At 37.9% G+C, this 22073-nt stretch overlaps 1 pseudogene; it reads right to left on the bottom strand.

The window, feature by feature from the left end:
* LOC110598127 (tRNA pseudouridine(38/39) synthase-like) overlaps positions 1–21030 on the bottom strand; it is a 73918-nt pseudogene extending 52888 nt beyond the window's left edge.
* Positions 21031–22073: the final 1043 nt, after the last annotated feature.

Below are 22073 nucleotides of genomic sequence, written 5' to 3'. Positions count from 1 at the left end.
GATTCAAATGCATGATATGTCAAGATCATTGTACTGTCATGTGTAACTAATTAATACAAATAAAAATAAAACTCAAAAAAACATTGCTTAGTAAATCTATAGGACTTCATGGTATTTTGTGTTTTATGCCATAATATTAAGCAACTTTGGCTTAATTAAATTTCCTTGATCTTCCCGTTGACTCAAATATGTACATATACAGCCCTAGAATGTTGCCCAGACCCTTTCTGTATACTTTGAGAAAATATGTCTCAGTCCCTTTTGTGCTGCACTAACAAAGTACCTGAGACGGGTAATTTTTAAGGAAGATTAATTTCTCATTGTTCAGAAGACTGTAAATTCCAAGCTCAAGGCAACCTCTATGTGAACACATGGCAGAAAAGCTGAAGAAAAAGCTAGCCACATGCTGTATGAGTCTACTGTACAAGGTCATTAATTCAATTAGTGAGGAAGGAGCCTTCATGGACTAATCACCTCTTAAAGACTCCATCTTTTATTCTATCACATTGGTAAACCTGAGATTTAATGAGACACATTCAAGCACAAGAACATGTATACTTAAAAAGACTTATTGACATAATTTCAAGATTTATTTATTTTTTTCATATGTTTATATATGAAACTCTGATTTTATTTGCAAGTGCATTTAATTTTTTTAAGAGAGAGAGAATTTTAATATTTATTTTTTAGTTATCGGCAGACACAACATCTTTGTATGTGGTGCTGAGGATCGAACCTGGGCTGCACGCATGCCAGGCAAGCTCACTACTGCTTGAGCCACATCCCCAGCCCATACAAGCACATTTAATCTTTAAAGTCATTTGGAAACAATTCAAATGTTCTTTAATTTTTAAACTGACATCTTTCCAATTTAACAAATTCTCATCTGGTCATAAAAAAGGTTTTATATTTTTGTCTTCAACCATTTATATTTCTCTGTAAAACATCATTTTCTATCCTAAAGCTTTTTTCAATTTTTCCTAACTTTATTACTTGGTTGTTTGTATATTCTATTGATATATGTGTATGACTTATTTGTTTGATAATTGCTTACTATTTTACTGGATAGCCAATGATTTTTATATTCTTGTTTTAAAACATCACATTTTTGAAATATTTTTAGTTATAACAGTTTGTCTCTTATATAGAATTATAACCAAATGTGTCATTTATCGATATTAATAATTTATTTTCTACCTTTATAGTAATTCTGTCTTCTAATTTTATTGCATTTCTCACTGCAACATCTAATGTATTCTGAATGATATTAAAGTAAATATGAGCCTTACAATTTTTCATTCTTTTTCTTTTTTAATAAGAATATCACTAGTATTTTACTGGTGTGTTGGTTTAAGATATATTTAGTTACATCTTTGTATCTATATTTTTTCTTTATTAAAAATGCAATGATTATAAGAAATATGATAGGAAAACTGAAAATCCCTGATAATAATATCCAAAAAGATATGTAGTCTAATGAATATTATATACATTGTATGAAGTCTAATGAATATTATATACATTGTATGAAAACTGCTTTTTAAAAAAATATTTTTTAGTTGCCAATGAATTTTTTACTTTGTTTATGTGGTACTGTGGTACTGCCTCACACATTGCTAACACTGACCCACAGCTCCAGTTCCTGAAAACTGCTTTTTGTATTAACACTATTTTGGACATTTTTATCTGTGACTAGATACATAATTAAATATTTCTAATGACTAATGATCAAAGCCAGTGCCTCACATGTGCTAGATGAGTGTTCAACCACTGAATTACAGCCCCAGCTCTTACCATGATTTTCTTTTGAGAAAGAAAAAGGCTTTGTAAAATTGAAAACTTTCCTGTACATATGAAGAGCTCACCTTCCATTTGAGCACAGATATTTACCATAATCTGCAATGTAGAGAAGACAGTGATTGTGACTTAAGAAAAGTTCCTGTTATATAGGAATGGGAATAAAACTTCTCCATGCTGGGAGAAATATGACAGGAGCCAAAGAGGATAAAAACAGTGCCTGCATCATCTAAATAATGATCAGTGTTCCCATCCTAGAAATCCTTGTCCTGGGATTAAGCAGAGGGGGTGGGATGAAAAGAGGGGGACAAAACAGCATTACTGATAAATTTTTAAAAGAGAAGCTTAAAGCATAGGGCTTTTTAAATATATATACTTTCCCCTATAGCAATCTGAAAAAAGTAGCTCCCCAAACAAACTTGGAGTGGTTGTAGTAGAGTAGGAATGGTGATATTATATATTTGATAATGGAGAGGGTTTGTCACAATTTTCATTAGATACGAAACAGATCTAGAGGCTCCCACAGGAACTGGGGAAAGAAAATAGCCTAATAAGAATTGTTTGTTTATTGTTATTGGGGATTGGACTCAAGGATGCTTTACCACTGAGCTACAATTCAATCTTTTTTTTTCCCCCTTTTGAGACAGAATCTTGTTATATTGCTGAGGCTGGCTTTGAACGTGTGATCCTCCTGCCTCATCCTCCTGAGTGGCTGGGATTGAAGGCATGCACTATCATGCCCTGGCAGCATATTAGAATTAAGTTAGCATTGTTCCTTGGGATCAAAATTGCAAAGACTCCATGATTAATATCCCAAAGCTAAAGAGTAGATGAAATATATGGAATAATTCACAGTATAAGCAACACCAATGAATCATGAAGAGAAGCCTCATCAGCAAAATAACTGGCTAGATATTCTTCGAGAAACCCCTGCACATTACTCTACCAAGAGAAAACACTGTAGGTTATATTAACTGTAGGCATTTCAACAGCTGCTAACAGAGTGTCATGCCCCCAAACCAGAAGTGAGCTATATCTTATAAAGGGGCTGGTAGGTGCCCATAGAACAAGATAACTTTTGATCCAGATTCCCTTCCTCTGTATCCATAATGCTACATAATTTTTTTATGTTAAGATTTCATCCATGAGGCTGGGGTTGTGGCTCAGAGTTAGAGCGCTTACCTACCATGTGTGAGGCACTGGGTTCGATCCTCAGCACCATGTAAAAATAAAAATAAAGATATTAAAAAAAAGATTTCATCCATGGAAAGGAGAAGTGGAAGTATAATAAACATAGAAAGTTTTACCATTTAGCCATAAACAATCTTAGCCTTCCTGAAATAGTTTTTTTTAAGCCTTGGGCAATGTTTGGTTTCTTTGAGTATGCATATTTAACAAATGCCCCCTTGCCATTTTTTTCTATCCATTGTTCCTATAGTTTAGAGTAAGTTTCATAGATGACTGGCCATGTGTAAATTTTTGCCACATGTAAGTGGTATTCCATATTACTATCCAAAATGTTGTGTCAATTTACATTCCTGTAAGTATCTGTGGGAGTGCTTATTTCCCCATTCATATGCAGCAGGGCATGAATATGTGGCAGGAGTTGGAGGCTGTTAACTCCTCAACACACATAAAAAGAGAAAAATGCAGCTTATTATCTTATACATGGTGTGGTTTTATTCTGCTTTTTCAGAGTGGTCCCACAAAGTGATTTTTTACAAGTAATGAATTTCAAGTTCATAGCCCACTTAAAAATGTACAAGTTCACTAAAATGTTTGAAATTCATCACAACCTGTTTCTTCTCTCACATGATATATAGCTTTAGCAAATGATATCAGAGGTATTTTGAAAATGTTTAACTTTGCTTTTAAAAATAGGATACCTGTGTCTTTGTTGCTCTCTGTATTATTCTAATTAATCATATTGTCTTACATTCACTCAAAAGAAGTGTGCCTATTAAAAATTCATTCAATATGTTTAATATATTTTCTCTTTAAATGTAGGATTACAAATTAAAACTTTCTATTCATCTCCATATTATTTTCCTCAGAAATATTTCTATAACATGCTGCATATATTTTATATTATGAAGGATGACAACTCAACATTCATTTTATAAGATATTCACATCCCTAAAATTCAAGTAATAGAAACAAGTGACATTTTTAAAAAAGCCTTTGCTTCCCAGGGGCTTGGAAGGCTGAGGCAGGAGGATCACAAGTTCAAAGCCAGCCTTAGCAATTTAGTGAGGCACTAAGCAACTCAGTGAGACCCTGTCTGTCTCTCAAAGTAAAATACAAAATAAGGCTGGGGATGTGCCTCAGTGGTCAAACACCTCTTAGTTCAATTGTCCATATCTCCCATGAGATATCTTTGATGGAAATAAAAAGTTTAGGATCTTTCACTTTAGAATTTCAAATACTGGGCTAAAATAGGTCTAAGATGAAGGGTTTCAATTTAAATTACATAGGAAGGATGGGGGCCTTGATAAGAAGTTACTTCTATAAATGTTTGAAAATTCAGAGTAATTTCTTTTTCTTTAATCATTTTAGCCTTGATTTTCTTTTTTTTTTTCTTTTTTTTTCTTTTTTTTTTTTTTTAGGTTCAAACAGCAATTCTTTATTCCCGCTCTCACACCGCCTCCACACAGGTCCAGGGGCAAACGCGTTCTGCCGTCTGCCCGCACAATTCACCTACCCACGAGGCTCTCTCCAAATCCCATTTTTTTTAATTAATTTATTTTTTTTATTGTTGGTCGTTCAAAACCTTACACAGTTCTTAATACATCATATTTCACAGTTTGATTCAAGCGGGTTATGAACTCCCAACTTTACCCCGTATACAGATTGCTGTATCACATAAGTTACCCTTCCATTGATTGACATATTGCCTTTCTAGTGTCTGATGTATTCTGCTGTCAGTCCTATTCTCTACTATCCCCCCTCCCCTCCCATCCCCTCCCCTTTTCTCTCTCTACCCCTTCTACTGTAAATCATTTCTTCCATTTGTATTATCTTGTCTTACCCCTCCATTACATAGTTCTTGATATATCATATTTCACATTTTGATTCAAGTGGGTTATGCACTCCCATATTACCCCTTATACAGCTTGCAGAATCACATCAGTTTCACTTCACTTGCTTTACATATTGCCATCCTAGTGTCTGTTGTGTTCTGCTGCCTTTCCTATCCTCTACTATCCCCCCTCCCCTCCCCTCCCCTCCCCTCTTCTCTCTCTACCCCCCCTACTGTAATTCATTCCTCCCCCTTGTATTATTTTTCCCTTTCCCCTCACTTCCTCTTGTATGTAATTTTGTATAAACCTGAGGGTCTCGTTCCATTTCCATGCTATTTCCCTTCTCTCTCCCTTTCTCTCCCACCTCTCAACCCTGTTTAATGATGGTCTTCTTCTTGTGCTCTTCTTCCCTAGTCTGTTCTTAATTACTCTCCTTATATCAAAGAAGACATTTGGCATTTGTTTTTTAGGGCTTGGCTAGCTTCGCTTAGCATAATCTGCTCTAATGCCATCCATTTCCCTCCAAATTCTATGATTTTGTCATTTCTTAATGCAGAGTAATACTCCATTGTGTATAAATGCCACATTTTTTTTATCCATTTGTCTATTGAAGGGCATCTAGGTTGGTTCCACAGTCTTCCTATTGTGAATTGTGCTGCTATGAACATCGATGTAGCAGTGTCCCTGTAGCATGCTCTTTTAGCCTTGATTTTCTCCTCAAGAAAGTATTTGCCTTTCCTTCCATCTTACTGAATTGTGACAGTTTATTGTATAAACGTTGACAATCTTAATATTTTAGGCACGATTTTGATTGCAATTTCCAGCTAAACTTGTCAGATCTGTTGACATTGTTACATAAATTATTTCAATCAATGACAAAATAAGGAAAAAAAATATAAACTCTGTTACCATCTTGAAAAAGTCGGGTAATTTGCAACTCAAGTAAGCCATCCTTTTAAAAGGCCCCAGAGAATTGGAAAGCTGGACACAGTGGTGCTTGCCTAAAATACCAGTGGCTCTGTAGGCTGAGGCAGGAGGAACACAAGTTCAAAGCCAGCCTCAGCAATATAGTGAAGCCCTAAGCAACTTAGTGAGATCCTGTCTCCAAATAAAAAATAAAAAGGGCTGGGGATGTTGCTCACTGTTTAAGCATCCCTGGGTTCAATTAGCCAGTACAAAAAAAAAAAAAAAAAGCATGTAAAATTCATAAAAGCTGACTAAAATATTTCTTTACTTACACTTGGAAGGTGCATATTTTAACTATCTTATAGTATTTGAACTATGTACATTTAATAATAAAAGTAAAAAAAGTCAAGATAAATGTGAACTTATTTGAGAAACTAGAATGTCTCAAAGCTCAAGTCATGCAGTAGGTCACTGATATCTAATTAAAGATCATATTCTTTACTAAGAATATGGGCAAAGTTCACTTGTTTATAAAAAAGTGAATTTTAGATAGAACAAAGAAGTAAGTTCAGAAGGATCTGGTATGATAAGTGGAAAGATTAAGGGACTTGGGGTCAGAAAACTTGTAAATAAGTGTCAATCATACCCCTTACTCTATGACCCTTGGATGACTTAATTCCTCTGATCCTTCTCTAGTCATATACAAAGCAAGAATACATCTTTCTCTTAGGTTTGACAGCATATAGCACAAGGCCTTATTTATAGATATGCATATAGCACAAGGCCTTATTTATAGATATGCGTTATATCTGAATATGATCCAAAAAGAAATTAAAACAACATGAAAAGTTGTTCTTATGAAAATTCCTCAGTTCAATCTCAATTTTAAATTAGTTGGCATTATTCACTCATATCTCTTAATTTTTTTTTTAATTACAGTGGCATAATTAGAGAACAAAAAGTTTGTCTAGTCTTACTCTGGAGTTAGTGGTGCCAAGACATTGGCCATGCCTTAGATAGTTCTGAAATACTTAATGTATCTCTCAGAAGAGTACACAACAGTTTTGTTTTGGTTTTTCCCAAAACTAGAAAAATATTTGGATATAAATGAGTGAAAAACATTTCAGGTGTTGACTCTTAAAATTTTTGTAATGACTAGTTAAATGTGCATAAACCATCCTCATAGCTCTTATATACCTATAAAATTTGAATATATTTACCAAGTAAATAAAAACATTCATGCACCAAAATGAAAATTTATGATATTAAATTTATGTAAAAGGTTATACATCCTAATGAATAAATTAATCCTTACCAATTGAACATAGTAATGACTACTGCTACACTACAATTTCTTCATGAGTATTCAACATGGCTATCTCACCTTGTGTCTTGGGGTAACTCAATTTTTACAAGTTTTCTCCATTTAAATTAGTGTGAAATTTTCATGTGGACTGTGTGATATAATAATATTGCTCTCATCAGTTTCAAATACATTGTTTGCATATTTAATCTATCTCAGGTTTTCATTAGTCTACAGTTAAAACATCATGTAGTTAATAAAATTACATGACAATGCTTAGTTCATTTTATCCAGGTGGTCTGGAATGTGATGACATTATTTTTACAGTTTATAAATAAAATGGAAAGACAACAAATAAAAACTTATTTTAGAAAACTGGTAGCCCCATAAGAATATATCTGTGGATTTCCAGGATTCCATAGAATCCAATTTGCAAAATATTGACATATTGTAATACTATAATTGTGTAAATTTGAGAAACACAGGTTGCATGTTTCTGAAGTCCCTTCAAAACATTAGAGCATTGTTTGACATCTCATGACTTTATGATTTGTATCATTTTAATATCATAAGGAATATTCATAGATAAGGCCCTTTTTCTTCTTATTTTGAGTCATAATATCCTATAGTAGTTTAGCCTTGCACTGTAACATTATAGAGGGTTAAATTAGACAGTTTTTCTGTTTTAATTGCAGACCACCTGCCTCACTAGGAAGTAGATCATAAGAAAACATGTGAAGCTGAGTCCTGAGAATGAAAAATAGAGACTAAACTATACTCAGAAGTATCCTCTGTTGGATGACTAAAGAAAAAGGTACTAAAACCATGTATATTTGACATCCTCCTCATTCAAAACAAACTTTTTTTTTTCCAAAAAGTGATTCTGTCTATCCTACATATAGACCCTGTGGGCTTGCCTCACCTGTCCTCCAGATGTGCCTAAGCATATTTGAATCCTAGGGAGATTCAAATCGAGGCCCCCTCTTCCATATAATTAAAAGACATTTGTTTGAAATGTTGCTGCATTTTGGGAACACAACTGTTGTTTTACATGCTAAAACGGGAGACTGACTCCCTAGAATGATTCATGTCCCTAGGAACTTGTCTGAATGAAAAACTGCAATGGGGGCAGTTTGTATTGTCTACAATAATATTCCAGGAACATCCATAAGCTACTGTGTGTATGTGTGTGTCTGTGTACACACAAAAATGTCTGTGACTTTGGGCCTCACATGCAGTGTTTTAGACACATCATATGTAATTAGTATTCCTTCTAATTCATCCTCATGTACTAATGGGTAACTTCTTTATACCAGCCCTGATTCCTCTTATACCTTAAGCACAAACTAGATCAACTTACTTTCTCTTGTGCAATATACACTATGATATTCAGATTCCCTGGTTTCACTCACACATTTCCATCTAGAATGTCCTTCATACCACCTTCCTTTTCATGACTTTCTTTGCTTTGTCATCATCTTCTTTAATTCCTAATAATACACATCCTTATATAATACTTATTTACTCTGGCATACCCTTTCCCCCTACTCTTCCCCTTCATCTCTATTTAAATGTCAACTACTCAAGGAAATAAAACACAAATACTTATGTATCAATCCTTAGTTTTTTTCAGATGAGCCTCACCAATTCTTAGCAAGGTTCTGTCTCAAATTAAAAAAAAAAAAAAGGCTGGGGATGTGTCTCAGTGGTAAAGTACCTCTGGGTTCAATCCCCAGTACTCCTGTAAAATAAATAGATAGCTTTAATATTTTATTAAAATAAACTTTACTTTGAGAACCTAAGTTGAGATAAATATTATGGGGGCAATTTGTTCCATAATACAGTTGGAAATTGGTAACCACAAAGGATGGAGGCTTGTGATCCTCCATCCAAATTCATCAAAGTTGATAAAGGGTCTCCCTGTATATGTACAAAATAAAATCCATTCATTTCAGCAGAGGCCATAGCTAAAGGTTGTTTTTTTAACCTTTCCTCTGTTAGTCATCACAAGAAAATAGTTTTGCTTGCTACCTAATAACACTGCAATTTTATAGATCTGTGGGCAATCGAAGTCTACACAGTAGGATACAAAATTGTTAGAGTCCATCTGGTAGATGGTAAAGATCAAAAGCCAGAAAAATCAAGTGTGATCTACAATAGCAATCTGATATGTCTCAGACAATGTATCTATGAAATATAATCTGTTTCTTTTCAAATATTCATAGTGAATACATAGTTTGACATTTAATCTGTACTTTAAAGTATTGTTTTTATTTTCCTTTTTCATTATTTTAACTCTATGTATAAGAATGTGGAGGAGAAATGGTGTTGAGGGAGTGAACTTTGCTCAACATTGTAGTTTAGTCCAAGTGTTTCTGTTATGTAACCAAGTATTCAGATAAAATATTGCCGGTACCTTTCTTAATAATTTATGTAAGCAAAGAAATCATGGATGGCACTATTTTTTAGCCTTGCTATAATGCCATTATAATTGGAATTGAAAGCAAAGAAAATGCATTCAGAACATGGAGTCTCAGAAATGTGGATATTCTTACTAGAATTCCTGGTAAAACAATCAACACTATCCATGTCAGTCGAGGAAAGTAGTTCACTAATTGAAATGTGTAAAAATTAGATTTCAAGTGCTCATGGCTAAAAAGTTTATTATATTTTAGTTATTTTATTATTGTATTATAATTATACATAATAGTAAGATTTGTTGTGCCACATTTTTAAGTCCACATAACATGATCAATCTCATTCCGCAGTACTACCCCTTCCTCTCCCCTGCTCCTTCACCTATCCACTTGTTTTACTCTACTGATCTCATGTATACTACTATTGTTGTTTTTTAGTATTATTTCAATTAGTACATTATAATTTTATATATATGTACAAGCATAATTCCCCCAATATTTCCCCATGCACCCCTCTCTTCCCTGTGGATCCCCTTCCTCTACTCTATTGATCTTTATATTTTCATGAAATTATTTTTTTCCTTTTTCTTCTGTCTAGAATATACATATGACAAAAAACATTCAACCCTTGACTTTATGAGTCTGGATTATTTCACTTCATGGTTAGTTTAAAAATATATCCTATGAATGTTCAACCATAATATTTGACTTTGATATATATTAAACACATAATATTTGTAATTCAGGGAAACATGATCACTATACTAAAAATATTACTTCTATAAATGGTTACTAGTGTTAGTTTAAGTGATATCCTGCAGGTAGATTACAAGACTGTATAAAAAGTAGAGATTATAATGATTGTTAAATTAGAGTTGGTAGCAAGAAGTTCTCATGTGTTATGGCACAGTAGGGTGAATATGTATAGTAGTAATGCAGTATATATTCCAAAACAATAGAAGAAGGGACTTTGAACATTTTCACTCGAAATAAGTGATAAATGTTTGAAGAGATAGATATTTTTAACCTGACTTAAATATTACCAAATGTATACATGTATCACACCAAACATTATATGTTTGCCCTATTAATATGTGTAATTCTATGCCATTATGGATCAGTTAAAAATAAAATTGAAAAAGTAGGCATTTAATTAAGGTCCCTGATAAGAAATATAAACAAATCTATACTATCAAGTATTTATGTAGTAAATAACAGAAGCTTTTTGCATTAATTTGAGCTAAATAGGGATATGAAATATGAAGCTATGGAATGAATTGTGGATCTCAAGGTTCTTGAATACAGTTAAGTTTCAAGGACTGGAAACAAATTGAAATGCCCTCTAGATTTTCCAAATTGCCTTTCTAGTCTTTGTATAATGAGTGTGAGTGTGTGTGTGTGTGTGTGTGTGTGTGTGTGTGTGTGTTATATAAACTCTAGTGGCAAGCAGGTTATTTCTGTTTTGAAACAGTAAAGACACTGGACATAAAATATGGTGATAAGCTACTCACAAGTAATCAGGTGATTTTTTCATCTTCCTCAAGAGAAACTAAATTTTACACTATATTTCAAATTCACAAGAATATATTTAGCTAGCTACTTATACTTGATCTAATCATTTATGGCCAGAGGCCTGGTTCATTTTGAGTGGATTTACCTTTAACTCACCCTTGAAAAGATGACCAGGCTTCATATAAGGGAAAACTCTTTAATAGTTATAACAAAATATAATAGGTGCTGAGTGTGACAAGTAACTATTATACAAAGTTGGCCTGCTGAGAAAGGTAGAATAGTGTGTTAGTTCATAAAATCACTTTTCAATCACAGAAGAAGTAACCAAGCAGACTATAGTATAATATCAGTATTATGATTAATTGTATAAGAAAATAAGTTCTTTGATGCTGGTAGTAAGTAAAAGGAAAAAATGTTAATACATCTGTCTGATTTTGATGTCTGTTGTTAATGACAGATGATAATCAATAATATGCTGCTATACAATGTCCTAGAAAGTCCTAGAGGCAGAAGACTAGGAGTGATGCTTGAAGAAGCCAATATAACTGAATTTTTGCTCTGTTTCAAAATCTATATATTCTCATAGACCATTTATCTAATAGTCATGACTAGATAAAATAGAATCCAATTCAATGACTGAGTAGAATGTTAATCAAAATCATTATACTAATTAAAGGCAGTACCTTCCATTTGATGAACACTATTTTTGTTTGTTTGTTTGTTTGGTTTTGTCCCCCCCTCCCCGGGATTGAACCCAGGGATACTTAACAACTGAGCCACATCCCCAGTCCTTTTTATTTTTTTTATTTAGAGTCAAAGTCTCCTGAGTTGCTTAGGGCCTTCCTAAATTGCTGAGGCTGACCTGGAACTTGCAATCCTCCTGCCTCAGCCTCATGAAAGACTGGGATTATAGGCATTGCCTCCACACCTGGCAGTATTGTTGAACATTACATATATCACCTGTTATAAGTCAGGGTCTTTTCCTAGAAGAAGGCTATAGAATAAGGTAGGATAATTAAGTGTCAGTTGAATATACAAGGGTATCCATAGTCTAGCCTACAAAACCATATTTTTAGTAGCATCTTTTCATACTTATTTATAAAAACATGCTTACATTTCAACCACACAACATATTTCACCATTTTCTAAACACACTATGTTTTTAAATGGGTGAAACAAGCATCTTTAATTATCCCTCCTCTCCTGCATATTCATAATACTTCCCCACCTCCATGTCTACTGTGTAAGTTTTTTTTTTTTTTAAGATCCACACCACTTCATTTTTCAAGATTTATCTGAAATCACTTTCCCACCAGTTAGAGGTGAGACATTCAATATTTGTAACAATGTGCGCAAGTTTTTAGACCCATTAAACAATAATCACCTGAAGGACAGAGAAATATTCTTCTTGTTTGTTTCATAATCCACTGGAAGACTCCAAATATTTCTGGATTACCTGGCCAAATGACACCTATAATTGACCCCTTACTTCACAAAGACATGTTTATGAATTATGCTATTTCCATTTGGGCCTGCAACAATTAGTTAGAATTTTAACTTTTTGATTCACACTCAAACACAGGGTACTTTGCCTTTCTTTGAAAAACATATATCTAAAAATATGATTGAGTCCTGGCATTCATGGTACTAAACTCCTTTTCTGTAGTATTACTGATGGTTATTGTTACCAAGCTTCACAGAATGTGCTTCCTCCTACTTTCATTGTATTAACTCTTTTGCTGACGGCTAGACAATCAATGATCCCTGGCTTAAGGTACTTTTTTCTTTCTCCTATAACCCATTATTTTCCAATTTATCCAAGAGAGACTAGGCCCACTTAATAATGGATGCAAGAAACTCTGGACTCACGATTTAGATAGGTATTAACAAGTTGTCCTTTTTCTTCTGACAAAACAGTGGCAGCTTCTTCAGAAAGTGACAATGCCAATGCTTTAGTAAATCTTGCAGTGTACATATTTTTGATCTTACTTTATGAATCATTTTCAATTGTGGTATCTGGAGCTTTGTGGATCAAATGGCACTTGCTCATACAGCACAAAGGTAGTCTATAACAAAATATTAGAATATTATCCAGAAATCTTATTTAAGGAAAACAAAAAAAGCATTGCTTTTATTTAATCCATTCATTGGTAATAGTCTACGATGACATACAAATAACTTCCTTCTGTTTGTGAATGTCAAGATAACCTAAGGGAAAAGTGGGTGTTCTGTAAACTTTATTCTCAGTCATCACATGCTACCCATTGTGTTTACTTATGTTCTGTTGACTGTACTTTAAGATTATTTTATCTAATAAGAATTAACATGTCACAAAGTAGACAAAGGACATAAAGATATTAATGGAAATAGGCCACAGATCATAGATAATAATGATATTGAAGCACAAATTTAAAACATCAAAATATCAAAACTGATAATTCTTTCCTATGAGAACCTTATACCCATCTGAATTTCCAAATAGTGACTTGTTAACATTTTAATGAGTAAATTATAAAGTCCTTTTAAAGGAAACTTATGTTATTGAAAAAACATTCTAAAAATGGATATTTGAAATATTCTTACCACCATGTGATTTATTTTTCATTTTATCAAAACAATATAAATATGCTGCTTATATAACTTATCTCTATACATTAAAAACTTAAATAGTAGTATATTCTAAGCAAATAGCTGCAATGGTTTTCAAATAAAGTCTTAAAATATAATAATGTAGCTTTTCTAATTAATATTATTTTCAGCAATAGTATTTCAAGCATCAATTTGGTAATTGTCAGCAAAAACAATTTGCACAACTTATACAACTAGTATTTTGTAATCAAAAATGTATTCCATGACATGCTTTCTTTAATACAGCTCCATATATCTCTAAATTATTTCTTCAGGCATATCAGCACTTAAAACAAACATATAGAAATGAACTTTTACTAGTCTTTTGAATTGATGTATTATAGATCATTCTACAATGATTCAGAAAAGTTATAACAATGAAGTCTATTAATTATAGTTTCTCAATAATTTTAAGAAAAATATTTTGACAGATTAATAGCTTTCAAATGGTTTATTTCTTCTTCAGTTCACAGTCTATTTCTCTACATATTTAATAAGACAATTTAAACACTGTATCATTATAAACAAAGGACTTGATTATCCACATGTTTTGGCATACACAGGGATCCTGGAACCAATCTATGAATAATGATGGCTCACTGTAGTGTATCAGTATGTATGCATATATTAGAACTGGGATTATAATTCAATTATTTTAACTGTTAGGTGTATTTGAACAAATAAAAAAAATTAATATCATAAAAGAGTTCACATTCACTAGTAAGGTGCTTAATCCCCCACTACTGAACCACTACAAACCTATTTATTAATCTCTACTTCATCCCTGCAAGTTCTCCTTGTCCCTTGGATTGGTCCATGCTCCTGTTCCCACACATTTTTTCCCCTTAACATTTTTGCCTAATATAATTTCATTTGTATTTGTTGTTCCCTTGCTCATGAGTGCTCATTTTCTGTATTATATAAAAATACTACTCAGGCTTCAAAACCTAACTCATTACATCTCTTCATGTCTTGCTTCTTTAGGTATTCATAGAAGTATTTTTATACCTCTGTTATAGCTCTGATCATAGTTATCCTTGTAAAAGCTTCCACAGTGGCTGTCTCCTTTTATGAGTTCCTCAAGGGCAAGGATCACTTCTTATTCATCTTTTCTTCCATTGCCTAACATAAGGACTAACATGGCATAAGCATCAATAAGTGGGTTGGAGTTTATTTCCTCACAGGAAAAGGGAAATTAAATAAATGGCTACACTGTCATTAGAACAGCAGACTAGTTTAAGTTGCCACAAATGCTTGCCACCAGCCACCACTGTAATAATGTTTTGCTTACATACTGCATTTCATTTTAATCTTTCAATCCTACACTTATAAGTAAACTTTTACAAGGATCCTGGGAATTAATGTGAGTGCAATTGGAAAGATTCCAAGTATTTTATTGAAAAAAGAGGCAGCACAAGAAACTGACCAGATGTTAAACACTGTGAACATGTACCTTGGGCATCTCATTTTAGTCTTGCAGAAATATGAACAAGGGAGTAATTTTTCAAAATTGCATGTGGGATTCACATGCACAAAGCCCATTATTTTCCCACATGTACCTGAAATAATGGGGGTAGAGATAGCTCTGATTCTATAGTCCCTACACACATCTAAATAGGAATGAGACCAGAGGGACACATGAGAAATACTCAATAGCTTTGCAGTTGTTAGTAATTCTTTCCTCTACAAATAATGTCATTCCCAGAATGAAAACGCCTGAAACATATGCAGTGAGAACGGAAAGTCAGCAATAAAGTTGAATGTGAATCTGAATGATGACTGTCATCATTTTGCATATTTGAACTACCATAGGATCTAAGAAAATATGATGAAGGGAATCTAACATATTTTCAAAAAAGAATAAACTAAGTAAAATTGGCTTAATAACCATTTATTCTTTTGTTTTTTGGTTGGTTGGTTGTTTAGATACTGGGGAATGAGCCCAGGAGTGATGAGCCACATACACAGTCCTTTTAATTTTTTATCTTGAGACAGATCTTGCTAAGTTGTTTGGGGCCTTGCTAAATTACTGAGATTGGCCTTGAACTTGCCATCCTCCTGCCTCCGCCTCCCAAGATGCTAGGATTGCAACCATGCACCACCACATCTAGCCAGTTTATCCTTTTTTGAAAAACATCAAGTTTGAAAGTAGCCAGACATAGCTTAGAATAAAATTTTAAAAACCAAATTATTAACTATATATCCTTTTCATTTTTTTTCTTAAATAGGAGTAGTAAAAATTTCTTCAGAATGTTACTGTGTTAATTGAGTTAATGAATGCATTGTTTAACATACAGCACATGTTTAAAGTATAGATTCAATATTAATAATGGTATTTTAACTTAAAAGGTATATGTATTAAAAATGAATTTTAATAATTTAAAACAATTGTCTGTTTTTCATAAGACAAGTACTGGCAACGCTCATATAATATTCCTGTCACCAATAATTCATTCCTCACTCTATTTTCTTATCAGTTTGTGGAATTTTTTTAAAATAATTTTTTAGTTGTAGATGGACACAATATCTTTATTTTATTTATTTATTTTTACGAGGTGCTGAGGATTGAACCCAGTGCCTCACAAATGCTATGCAAGACCTTTACCACTGAGCCACAACCCCAGACCCAGCAGTGTATGAAAATTAACAGTGTTTCTTCATTCTAAGCAGAACCACTTTTACATTCTTTAATGCTGGCCTTGGCCATGTAACTTTCCCAAGCTAAATGAATGAAGTAGAGTTGATGATATATCAGGTGTGAACCTAGAGCTGATGCATATTTCTGCAAATTCTCTTATGCCTCTATTTTAAGTAGTCTATTTGGGTCATCTTTGCTTTATCACATTTGTAGATGAATAACAGAGCTGAGAGAAGTGAAATGTTATTGAGCACAGTGAAGAAAACAAGTAGTCTCACCTGAGGATCACAAGTGGACTACCTGTGCTCATCCAGCAGAGCTGGATCTCAGTGTGGACTTCACCTGAGCTCTCTCATGCCATTGCACTCGGGGAACCTGGGCTGGACTCAGAGGCCCATCTCATTAGAATATCAGATCCCAGAAGGAAAGGCAGGAACAGCCAAGCTGGGCAGGTCTCTCCCTGCACTTGAACTTTCACTCTGGAATTCTTCATAGCACAGAGAGCTCCAGCTGCTGAAAGAACAAGGGCAGAAACTTAAGAAAAGCCATGTTCCCTGGCAGGCCCAAGGAAGGTGACCAATGACATGCCTCAAACGCACTATTCCAAAAGGAGTCACACAGAGCCGCTCTGGGTCAGTCCATGGGGAAATGAATTCCAGGCCTGACTGGAGGAGGAGAAAAAGGCCCATGGCCCAAGATGTGCTCACAGGTATACAGGTGCAGTAAGAACCAAGTTACTGCAGCCCACCAATTGCCCTTCAGTGTTGTGACTTTAGTTTCCATGCCCTTTCTCAGGATATTTAAAGGGAAGCCTCACAGTTTACAGTGCTGAAAGGCTAGATGTAGCAAAGATCTAAGATAATTCAGGATTGTTTTTACCCAGGAACAGATGACCTCCACAATTATAGCTGTGAGCCACAGGTTGCCCTTTCTGTATTTATTTGAATGCTGGGGCTTGGACTCCTACTTAGGGTTGAAGGGAGCCTTGGGAGTTGGCTGACCAAATATTGCTAAGTTCCCAGCGTGCTTTCCAGCCGACTGCTTGAAACACTGATGTTTCTCTACGAGTTGCCACTTTGGGTCAAGAGAGGGGGCTACAAGTCCTATCACCCTAACTTCAGCGACCCTTACTGGGAAAGAGAACAACCAAGGCTCACAGAATTCACAAATGGCAGGCTTCCATTTGCTGACTAGATGTGCAGGTGGGAGGTCACAGGACAGGAGTGTGAGCTGGCAGATTGGAGCCCTGCAGCACCTACCTGGCAGGTCTCACATCTTCTCCCTGTCCCTGCATCAGAGGGGATTCTGGGGAGCGAGTCAAGAAGGAGGAATCCACACAAGCTGTTGCCATACTATACTCATTGGAATCGGGAGGATGCAGGACACTAGGGTATCACACCCCAGCCCACACAATGGCCACCCTCACTGCTTGCCTAACACCTCATGGGGACACAAGGGGGCAGAGGGTGACCTGTGCCTCCACCTCTTCCCACTTCCTGCCCCACCCTCACCAGGTGCCTCAGAAAATCAAGTGGATATGCGGAGGATCCAGAACCTCTTTCCCCACCAGGGAATAGCTATGATTCTTCGTGGGGGTTGTGAGGTGAAACTCTAGGAACCTGAAGGGGAAGAAGTGAGCATCAGGAAAATGGGTGGCCAGAACCATCACCCACCAGCTCCTCTCTCCTCCAGAGAAGTCGTCTCCCCCATACGTCCGCCCTTCCATCTTGTTCCCATTGGTCTCTCTACCTTTCCTTGTTTCTTCCTGAGACGCACTTCACATGTCGGTGCAGGAAAGGCCAAGGTCCCTCTCAGAGCTGGCCAGGGACACCCATTTCTCATGACAAACATCCTGATCTAACACCCTAATTACCACATTAGACTGATGAGATAAGCCCTATTTATACGCTGTTCTGTGAGTGTCAAGACCAGAAAGACCTCCCTACATTGCCCAAGGGGAACTGTGTGACCTGTCATGGAGATAATAGCCTCCCTATAACTGGTTAGGAAGCCAGGGTCGGAAATTGTCACATACCCTTGGGGGTGGGAAGAGAGGGACACTTTCCTCTGTCTCTGCCACCTGCTCCTTTCATTTCACCTCTTGATACCAGCCGTTCTCTCCCCTACCTGACTCCAGAGGTGACTTGAGGGAAGATCTGTTTTTATCAGATTTACATCTGGGTCATGGGGACAAATCCTGCAGCATACAGGCCTGGATCAAATTCCTGTGAGTGATCCATGGTACCCATAAGGAACACACACGTTCCCCATCCCTTTCAGAGCTGCACGTGGACACCCGTTCTCAGTGTTCCTTACAAACATGAGAGATCTTACGCCGACCTTTTGCAACCTGTAGACAGACTCACCTGTGTTCCTTGCCTCCTGCTGGTAGGACCATCCATTGTCACAGCAAACATGCAAGTGAAGCCTGAGGGGATAATCAAGACCTAGAAATAAATAAGTGCACCAGCACAGAGTAGCTGTGGCAGAGTGAGGCCCGGCACCTACAAGACCCTGGGTTTGATCCCCCCACCACCACCAAAGAGCAACAACTACTACAAAATATCTCTCTCTCTCTCTCTCTCTCTCTCTCTCTCTCTCTCTGTGCAGCAGTAGTAGTCAAAGTATCAACCCAGAGGGAAACTCTTCCTCAAGGCCCAAAATGAAGGACACCAGAAATGTCCAGAGAGAAGTCCCCAGACTAAGTAATAAGAATTCCTAAATGTTAGCCATGGTGGGCAAATGAGGCATTTATTAGTAGCAGAAGATGACGTGTGTTCTTATTACTTTTGAAAAAGACTGACCGTCTGTGTCTGTAGAAAGGGAAGCTGTTCATCCAAGTTTTCATGCTTTCACCTGCATCCCAACTCGGTGAGGGTCAACAGCCCCTTTATGGCTTTCAGAGCCAACTTCCCGATGGGCTTGGTGACACAAGCCTGTAATGTCAGCTTCTCGGGAGGCTGAAGAAGGCAGATTGCAAGTTCCAGACCAGCCTTCGCAACTCAGCAAGACCCTTTCTCGATAAAAAATGAAAAGGACGAGGAATGCAGATCAGAGGTAAAGCATCGCTGGGTTCCATCCCCAGTCCTGTGCCTGCACCCAAAAAGAATATCAGGGAAAACTTCTTGCTGCTGGGTTCTCAGCACCTGTTTGTAAACCGTACCTGGAGAGAGGGAGGGATTAAATACCTTCCACCCGGAATCAGCAAAGAGGCTGAGAGGAGCCATGTTTCCAGTGGACCTGGCGGACACATAATAGTCACACTGAGCTTTTGAGGCCTTTTGGTCCTGATGACAAATATTTTGTGGCACCCAATGACCTTCATAGTTCTTTGGAGTAACCAGAACATCCCCCAGGACTGAAGAGGGTTTTCAAGTCCCCCTGGTCACCAAAGGGACCCAAGCAGCACACTTTTGGAAGTCTAGAGTTGAAAACTCCCTACCCCTTCTGATTGAAGTCTCCAGAAGCTAGCTCCCTGGCCTGATAGGTCCAGCCTCTGCATCTCCCTCTCCTGTGCCAAGTCTCCTACAGAGAGGAAGCAGAGCTGTTTCTCAGAACGCAGACCCTAGGGGCAGGGGCTTGGTCAGAGTCCCTGGGCTGCCAGATAGCAGCTGCACAGCCCAAGCAGGTCGGCTCAACCTGGAGAAGGCAGGGAGCTCACCAAACCTGGCCACAGGTGGATGGGCAGTAAGCTCGTGTGGGGCATGGCCAGGTGTGTGAAGAGACGGAGAAAAGCCATCTCCTGTCCCCAGATCACAACCAAACTTCCATGAGGCTGGGTTGAAGAGGTGGAGAGCTGCTGAAATTGCCCGGAAAATGCATAAAGAGCTCCAACCTGCTATGCAGTAAGAAGACTCCTCCAGGTGAGGACAGCAGGCTCTCGTGCATTCCAAACCCAGGGAGGGACGGTGCACTTTCAGTGGCAAAGACAGCAAGGCCTGCCATCCCCCAGATGCTCCAAGGTCCTCCTCTGGCGTCTTCTGTCTCAGGCTCTTCCCAGCTCACATAAAGAACCACACACAGAATCAATGCAAAAATGAACAGTTGAAATAGCCCTTACCATGTCCTCCAGGTCTGAGCGGCCTCACCTCCCTACATTCCTTCCCATAACAGGTAGAGGGAAAGGAACACATACAATGGCCACAGTGGTCAGTTCTCGCCAACTGTGCATCCTGGGCATGTGTTCACACCTGCTCACATGTTGACATCAAAGACCTACCTGTGTGCGAGGAGGTGCTTTCAGCCTGAGAGTGGCCATCACTTTCTCCAAACACCTGGACAGACCCACACCACTGCCCTCCTTCTTCTCAACTGACCTGAGGACATCTGGGAAAATAGGACTTCCTCTTTCCCTTCCCCAGGGCAGGAAGCTCCTTACCTCCTGGTTTTCCGGGAGGGTAAGATGTCCAGTTCCTCGTAAGCAGCCTGGGTTGTAATTCTTCTGGGAGAGAAAGACCTCCCAGCAACATCCTCCTTATCACTCCTGGGACTTCCTCTCCCAGAACCACTTACCTGGCCTCTGAGCCACAGAATGAACCAGGAAGCAGGGGATGAAGTGCACTCAGCCTGCTGGGGGGACAGGTCAGGAGGCCAGGGTCCTCCTACTCAGCCTCTGGAGACAAGAGCCCTGCCTAGCCCTCCCCAAACACCTTCCAACCCTCTACGGGGGGGTGTGACCATAAGCAGGTCTCCCCTTTACCTGCCGTAGGCTGACACATTGCCTTCGACCCTAAGAGGAAAATACAAAGCATCAGACCCTCCCACAACAGGCTTCTGTGCCCCTTACCTCGCAGCTTCTGTCCTGGACATCACCGCTCCAGCTCCAGACCCAGAAAGAAGTCGTCCGTGACTCTCTGCAGGAACCTGGACACGGGAGAGGATCCAGGGGATGCTCCATCCTCTCCCAGACACCAGAGGCAACAGCCCAACTAACTGGCCTTCAGTGTCTTGGGAGGCATGATCTACTCAAGACAGTGTTCTTGGGCGCATCCACACCAGACCCTCAACCCCCAGGAGAAACTGACGCCTGCTGCCCAAGGGAGCACAGCTACCTCTGAGGGTGTCTTCCAGTAACGGGACCCCTTCCTACCTGATGCGGATTTACTAGATACTCTTCAGAGGTCTTTTCATTCCAGGCTCCCTGCCTCCTCTCTGGACTACAGACAAAATAAAACCAGTCAATATGTAGGAGGAGGGCATGGGGGGCTGTGGAGACAAAGAAGGCTGGCCTTTGGAGCCTCTTGAGGGCAGCTTATAGGGTCCCCATGTAGGGGGCTCTTCTAAGAGGGCCAGCTGTTGCCAGCACCACACCAACCCAAGACAGGTTCCCCTTCCCCCTCCTCCAAGTCCCCAGTCCTGCCCCTGAATGAGGAGCATGCCTGCTGACCTGTGAGTGAGCTCTCCTAGGTGCTGTCTCCTTGGCTCTCAGGCTGCTTCCCACTCCCTTGGTGTTTGCATCACAATAGCTGAAGTCACAGGGCACTGTGGGCTTGGGGGTGGGGGTGGGGTGGGGGATGGAAAGCACCAAGGCTCAGGAGGCAAAGCTGGAATGCTGAGGCGTGTAATAACTATTGAGACCCCTTTCTCTAGAATAAGTGCTCCCCTGGGTGCCAAGCATGCACAAACTCATTCCTGTGGGTCATTGTGGGAATACAGTACTTGTTAATATGGATCAAGTCACTGGCTTGGGCTTGATAGAGCATGGAGTCCTCCCTTCCTGTTATTTTTCTTTTCATTGGATTTCACACACCTTAGGCATGAACATACGTGTTCATTGTGCGTGTATACGTGATGTGCCTGCTAGTAAATATGGAATATTTCCAGGACTATGGAATGGTCCCTGTGCCTTTTTA

This window comes from Ictidomys tridecemlineatus, chromosome X, assembly GCF_052094955.1.
Source record: "Ictidomys tridecemlineatus isolate mIctTri1 chromosome X, mIctTri1.hap1, whole genome shotgun sequence".
NCBI lineage: Eukaryota > Metazoa > Chordata > Mammalia > Rodentia > Sciuridae > Ictidomys > Ictidomys tridecemlineatus.
Note: the sequence above shows the minus strand (reverse complement) of the source record. Positions and strands in the feature narration are given on the sequence as shown.